Below are 8095 nucleotides of genomic sequence, written 5' to 3' on the forward strand. Positions count from 1 at the left end.
CAGAAGTGATTAGATTTAGAACTTGCACTGCTCAGGTACAATCTAATTAACATAAAAAAGAAAACCCTATTTCCAAACAGGATCACACCCACAGGTACAAGAGTTAGGATTCTAACACATGTTTTAGGGGGATACAATTCAGTCCATATCATTCTGCTAACTGTTCTCATTCCACTCCTCTGGTCACCTTCCATTTCATTCTCCACACGGCACCCACAGTGAGTTGTTCAAAGGCTAATCTGATCCCACCATATCCTTTTTTAAGCAACATCAATGGCTCTTCATTGCCTTTTTTTAACATGGCATATGAGGTCATGCATGGCCTCTCAGTCATTTTTGACTTGCTCTCTCCACACCAATCACATTGATCTTTTCCTTTTTCTTAAACTTGCCGCAGGGCTTTGCACATGCAGTATTCTCTACTTGAAATATTTCCTCTTCCCTCCATGGGAAAAAGACCTGGTGATCTGCTTCAATAAAGACTACAGTCAAGAAAACCCTATGAGGGCAGTTCTACTGTGTCACATGGGGTTGCTATAAGTCAGAATCTAACAACAACACAGCACCTAACAACAACAACTTCACCATGGACAGGGTCTACTCTGCTTTCAGATCACAACTCTAGCATTATTTTCCCAGGGAAGCCCTCTTAAATCTCTTTAACTGGATCAAATCTCCCCATTATAGGTTTTCAAAGCACCAAGTACCTTTCCTTTGTAGCACTTGTCACAGTTTTGTATTTTTGTCCCTCTTCCCCTCTAAACTGTAATCTCTAGAAAGAGAGGGACTATGTCTGGTTTTGTTCTTTATCATCTTACTGGAGTATCTAGCACAATGCTTAGTACATAGTAAGTGATCAATAAATATTTGTTGAATGAATTACTATATAATGGATAAATGAATAAAATCATTTATTAATTGCCAACCGTAATATAGACCAGGATTCCTTCATTAGACAGGAATGTTAATAGATAATTTGTTATACCCATTCAAATTTTCAGACTCTGTTTTTGCATAAAGGAAATTCCATTTTTAGGCTGTACTTGTCATTTCTTCATGCCAAATAGAATTTTTTCTGCCAAGAGCTTAGACCATTTATTTATCCCTTGGATGTTAAATTATGCTATGTAACCTAGTTATTTAATTCTAGGAGACAAACGTGGAATTTGAGTTTGATATATACTAAGAATCATTCTTCTTTGTTTCCACCTTTCACATTCCAACTGCCAGTAATTATCAATGCATCTTGATTTTTAATTACTGGTGATTGGAATGTGGAAGTGGGAAACAAAGACAAAGAATCAGTAATTAGAAAATATAGCCTTGGTGATAGAAACAACGCTGGAGATCGCGTGATAGAATTTTGCAAAACCAATAACCTATTCATTGGAAATAACCTTTGTCTCACATATTTTGGACATGTTACCAGGAGGGACCAGTCCCTGGAGAAGGACATCATTCTTGGTAAAGTAGAGGGTCAGTGAAAAGAAGGAAGACCCTCAATGAGATGGATTGACACAGAGGCTGCAACAATGGGCTCAAACATAGCAACAACTGTGAAGATAGCACAGGACTAGGCAGTGTTTTATTCTGTTGTACATAGGGTCACTATGAGTCAGAACCAACTTGACGGCTCCTAACAATATAATAATAAAAATCCTCAAGTTATATTCAAAAAAATTTTTTAAAGAATAGTTTATGAAAATAGATAGCCCCTTCTTGGACCTGGTGAGACCTTATAATAAGATGTCTATGAACTTAACTATAATTAAGTAAAATGGAAAACATAATGACTACCCCATTACCAATAGCAAGAGTTTTTTTTTTTCACTACTGGGAATTTCAGAACTGTCTATAAAGTACAGGCCTATCGCGAATATCGCAATAAAGTGAATCACACAAATTTTTTGGTTTCCCAGTGCATATAAAAGTTATGTATTAGGAAACCTTGGTGGTGTAGTGGTTAAGAGCTATGGCTGCTAACCAAAAGGTCGGCAGTTCAGATCCACCAGGTGCTTCTTGGAAACCACATGGGGCAGTTCTACTCTGTGCTATAGGGTCGCTATGGGTTAGAATTGACTCGACGGCAATGGGTTTGGTTTTTGGTAGTGTATTCAGTGTGCAATAGCATTATGTATAAAAAAATGTACACACCTTAATTAAAAAACACGTTATTGCTAAAAAATGCTAACCATCACCTGAGCCTTCAGCTAATTGTAATCTTCTTGCTGGTGATGTGTCTTGCCTTGGTGTTGATGGCTGCTGACTGATCAGGGTGGTGGTTACTGAAGGTTGGGGTGGCTGTGGCAATGTCTTAAAATAAAACAATAAAGTTTGTGACATTGATTGACTCTTCCTTTCACGAAAGAGAGTCCTTATCTTTTAGAAATAGAAATTGAACTATTTACTCTTGAAATGATATCACAAATGGGATTTGTTTCAAAATAATATGGAGGGGGATGTGGGAGTATAGATAAAAGATGAGTTGATAATTCTTGAAGTTGAATGATAGGTATATGTGGTTTCATTATACTATTACCTTTGCTTTAGTATATTTTGACTTCCTGTAATAAAAAAGTAGAAAAACTATGATACAACTAAAAGAAAATAAATTATTTATAAAACAAATTTTTCAGTAGGCATACAGAATGAAATTTCCATGAATAAAGATGAAAGATTGTTTTCATATCAGCCTTCCTTATATAAAATATTATTAATTAGAAGATAGAGATGTATGGTATGTTCTAATTTCACAGAGAACATAGTAATAAAAAACAAATTAGAGAAGGACAAATGCCCTGGAAAGAAAGCAGTTATTAAACATCATATTAGATTACCAGGGAAGACGGTTGTGCACATCTTCAGTGTGAGACAGACAGACATCCTTCTCAGAAACATCACGTGAAATTTGAGGACCATCAGTGGGATTCTAGCCTCCGACTATGTTTCATGTTGTAGAGTGCAGCTGTTTTTGTTTGTTTGTTTTTTTAAACACATAAAAATGATTTTGCCCTTTGAAGAGAAACATGACTTTCATGTGTATCATAAAGAAAAGCTAATTTAGGTTTTTGGTAATGAAATACTTACATGTCCAGTTTAAGAACCCATGATAAAGCCAAGTTAAAACATCTAAATGCTATTTTTTTTAAATGAAAATTCATACATACAGCATATGTCCTTGCTGTGCTGTTTCTGATTTCTGGCTTAGTACCTCACTAAAGCATCTTATTGTTAGGAGAAGAAGTGGGCTGTTTTCGCTGCAGACAGTGTTCCTTGAGCTTTAGTTTACTATTATGATTCAGCTAAGAAAACTATGGTTTTTTGTGATGCCAAAAAGCATTAAAAAAAAAAAAAAAAGCTTAAATTAAGCTTATAATTCACATAGCAGTGTTGATGGCATGATAAGGTAGATTTGTGGATGTCATGTGCATTGTTAATAATTGAAAAACGTAACATATTGCCCATGATTCATGTTTTTCAGTGCAGAGGACTAGTCTTTACACTAAAGGAATAAAAGAACATCTGTTCCCTGGCAGCTTTGGCCTCCCTGGGGCCTAATTTGGCCCTCCCTATTTGGATCAGATTTCTACCAGAATGGGATGTGGGCCCTCTAATTAATCTTGCTGTATTTCTTGCTCTTTGCATAGCTACTTTTCTTCTAACCTTCACTTTAGGCTGTTGTCTCAGATGTGATGCTAAGATCAGTTGAGTGAAACTATTGGATGGTCAGGAGAAAATCCAAAGGTCTCATGGGTTTTCTGAAACATTAAGGCTTTAGACAGTGCTAAGTAGAGTAAAAGCAGAATATTAATGCAAATGCTCTAGAAATCTCCACTGAACCAAGTATTGCTAATATTTCACTGCCATTATTACGAATACCTCAGTCAAACATTAATGGGGAGGTTTGTTCTCTTCACAGCATAGATATGAATACTTCCATGCTACCAAATGAGGCTCCCATACCCAGAAATGGGCCAGGAACTTCCGCGCTAACAGGCATTGTCTGTTTCCTCAGTGGTGCTCCTGCCATTCTGATACTGCTTTCCCACTTCAGTTCTTTTCTTTTTCTTTCTTCCTTCTTTTACCTCCTCTCTCTTGCTATATCATTCTTTTTTACACTGTGCTTCGCTCACCCACAAGGCTGGCCCAAATCCCAAGTGTGAAGTCAGTGAATTTATGTTGGGCCCCCGTTCTTTCTCCTTTATCCCACCCCCCTCCTCATTGTCAATAATGCTTTCCTTACTTCTCTCCTGTCAAAACTTCCTCAAAGATAAGGGGCTGCTGGACTCTTGCAAACACTGAGACATAAATAAATGAGTTTCTATCCCAGTGATATTTGGATTTTAACACTTGTCACTATTGTTCCCATTTTCACACTTCCTACCTACCCTCCCTACTTTTCCTTTTCTTTCTTTTTCTTTCCTGTTGCTTCTCTATTACTCTTCCCCACCCCTACCTCTTCTTACCAAGTAACTGCCTTAATAATTTCTTCTTGCCTTTGTCCACAACATGCTCCTAGCTCTTCTTTGCTTGCAACTCTGCTACTCCTGGAGTCTAGGGTGGCCCATCACCTGTTAGAGTGCCTCTCTTCTTTGTCCTCATGGCATCCTAATACCCGGCAGCTTTCTAAAATATGTGCATGATTAAAAGGAACAAGAGAATTTATTTCTTTGTAATTTATTTTTCAGCTACTTAGAACTCCCAAATTTGCCACAACAACAATAGCAACAAACGAATTAGCCTGCAATAGACTTATATGAGTTCAGGTGCTTAAAGATCACAGCAGTCTAAAGAGGGAGGAAGGGACACATTGGTTAGGGTCTTTGCCTGTGAGCAAAGAGACACGTTCTGACTAACAGGGTTAACAGGAGCTTATTGAAAGATCTGGAGTAGCTCAAAGGAAAAGCTGAACGGATGAGTGGTGAAAGGGACAAGAAGGGCAGCTCTGGGTGTCTAGGCAGCAGGAACTAATGCACAGGCTCCTGGGGCGCTGCAGACTGATAAAATAGTTCAGCCATTTTCCCAATCCCTGATACACTGTGCTCAAGATCGAATTCAAAAGAGAGAGACTATGATGAGCCAAGCTTAGGTCACAGGCAACCTCCCACTGGTGGGAAGTGAGAAGAAGCTGAGCTGTAGGTATCCAAAAGCAGAGGGGAGTTCTCCAAAGCAAAATCACGGTCCTGTGACCAAAAGAAGAGGCACAGTAGTGGAAATAAAGCACAAATAGATACCACAGACGAGGACTGAGTGGATTCAGTGAGGACAAGTAGATTCAAATGACACCCATTTTAATCATTTTGCTAAGGTCTGTTGAGAGCATTGCCCCCCCCCGCCCCCACTCCTTCTTTAAAGCACATAAAGCCAAGACACTAGGGATAGAGTTCAAGGCCAGGCCATTTAGGAAGGTTAATTAGAGAAGAATAGCAAACATGATATGACCCTAATTATATGCCAGTATATGCTAAGTGCTTTCCATATATTAACTAATTTAATCCCTACAACAACCTAAAAGAAGTAGGCATTATTATCAATCCCATTTTACAGAGGAAGAAACTGGCACAGAGAAGTTACGTAACTTACCCAAGATCACACAGCTGGTACCATATGCAGTAGAGTAGGTATTCAAACCCAGGCAGTGTGGGTCAGAATCAGTGTTCTTATCCCCCAGGCTATATACCTCTGAGTCTTCAGGTAACAAAACACTAGAAGACAAATAATTTAACGAAAATATTGGAATATGAAATCTCTCCTATGCTGGAGAGAGGGAGCAACAGGAACAGCAATATTTTAAATGATAGCAAGTAATCCCTTCCACGAGGGCATTGGTGGTTCAGTGGTAGAATTCTCACCTTCCACGTGGGAGACCTGAATTAGATTCCCAGCCAATGCACCTCATGTACAGCCACCACTAGTCTGTCAGTGGAGGCTTGTATGTTGTTATGATGTTTAACAGGTTTCAGCGGAGCTTCCAAACTAAGACGGACTAGGAAGAAAGCCTTGAAAGCTACTGAAAAATAAGCCAATGAAAACCTTATGAATCACAACAGTTTCATCCCCAACTGATGATGAGGATGGTGTAGGACTGGGCAGCACTTCATTCCATTGTGCAGGGGTCGCCATGAGTTGGGGGCAACTCCTTGGCAGCGAACTAACAACAAGCAACAGCAATCCATTCCACATGGACCCCACTTAAGAGTTTTATCAGTAAACACCTGTTCCCATTCAAATGTAACACACTGAGACACAAATCACCAGTGTGTGAAGACATAGATTCACATCCCAGGAAGCTGGCTGCATTGCTTTATTTCCTAAAGGCAGTTATTCGAAAGTACCGTCATTTCATTTCTAGTTTCCTTCAGATTGTATCCCAGAGCACATCTCTTCACTGTCTCTCCAAGACACTCCTCTGCTTTTCAAAAAGAGAAACACAGAACCCTCTCTCCTCCACACTAAAAGGCCTTTGTCCGAAACCACACATGTCGATTTTAAACAGAAAATAATATTAAAGCACAGTGCTTCCTTTATGTGCCTCTTGCAGCTTTCTGAGTTCCTGTGTCCCTGGATTTATGATGTGCTCTACACTTTCCACATTCTCAGTGCTGTTTTCCCACATTTGAAGGAGTAATGATCAAGAGATTTGTGCTGGAGTAAATTTATTCTGTCTTGAGCTGGGTGAAGTTTCCAAATTCACCACAGCATGGAAAATATAAATGCTGTAAGCATCGTGCTTCCTTCCCAGACACTGCAGACAGGCAGACACTGGGCCCAGAACAGAAATGAACGTTGCATTCTTATAATCACTCCTCTGCACAGAGCTGTTTTGCTTTTCTGAATTGAGTGACAGAAACTTGACCAGATTTCATGACCCTAACACTTGGTTTCACACTGGGGAGAAAAATCTACTGTGCCCTTTTTAACCTCCCCCAACTCTCCTGTGGGCTGAGAGAACCATGAACTGCTCCATGGGGGGCTGAACACTGAGCTGTGGATTTGTAGCTCGGTCTTAGGATGGTGTTTGCAATAGAAGAGTATATGAGGTAGAAGTTCATTTATACCTTTCAAGAAATTCAACTGTTAACTTTCAGTTATAATCCTAAAGGTCTAAATCATTCTATTTAAGAATGTGAAGCTTAGGCTTCCACTTGTTTTGCTTCTCTAGAGAACCCAGCCTAAGACAGGGGCTGGCAAATCTAAGATCAGATCAGACAGCAGGCCTCTGGCTCACAGGCTGGCAGATTGGCAGGTAAGATGGCAGACTGCTGGCTTACAGTCATGTCTGAAGTTAAAGTGAGGGCATTGATTGGGAAAAATGGGATCCTGAAACTTTGGATGGGGACATATGGGCAGATAATCAGGGAACTGGAGACATTGAACCCCTAATTTCCAATGAATCACTCCTGCCAATAGAACCAGCCCTCTCACTCCCATCTGAAGAGATTACGGCATCTTTGTCTTTGAAGCCACTCTCCCCATTAAAACCATTAGCTTCTCCACCCCTATCTGATGAGATTAACCCAGCTGTATCTGAAGAGCCTTTGTCTGAGTCATCCCCTGGGGAGATGTCTGAGTCATTGTGTGGGGCATTGCCTAAGGCAGATGCCTTACAAGATGTTGCTAACTAGACTTAAGTCCCAGGGAGCCCCAAAAGGTGAAGTGCAAAGGATGACCCAGGAAGAGGTATGCTATGCTCGAAAAGACCTGCTTGACTTTTCTAATATGTACAAACAGAAACCTGGGGAATATGTGTGGAAATGGCTATTAAGGTTGTGGGATAATGGTGCAAGGAACATAAAGTTGAATCAGTCTGAATTTATTGATATGGACCCACTAAGCATAGATCCTTCATTCAGTGTTTCAGCTTGAGAGGTTAGGAAAGGATCTAACAGTTTATTTGGTTGGTTCGCTGAAGCATGGATTGTGCGGTGGCCCACACTAAATCAGGCTGAAGTGCCAGACTTGCTTTGGTATACTGTAGAAGAAGGAATCCAAAGGCTTAGGGAAAGTGGCATGTTAGAGTGGATTTATCAGGTTAGATCCACAGACCCACACATGGAGTGCCCAGAGGACATACCTTTTACCACAACGGTGAGGA

This window comes from Trichechus manatus, unplaced genomic scaffold (assembly GCF_000243295.1).
Source record: "Trichechus manatus latirostris isolate Lorelei unplaced genomic scaffold, TriManLat1.0 scaffold00112, whole genome shotgun sequence".
NCBI classification, from domain to species: domain Eukaryota; kingdom Metazoa; phylum Chordata; class Mammalia; order Sirenia; family Trichechidae; genus Trichechus; species Trichechus manatus.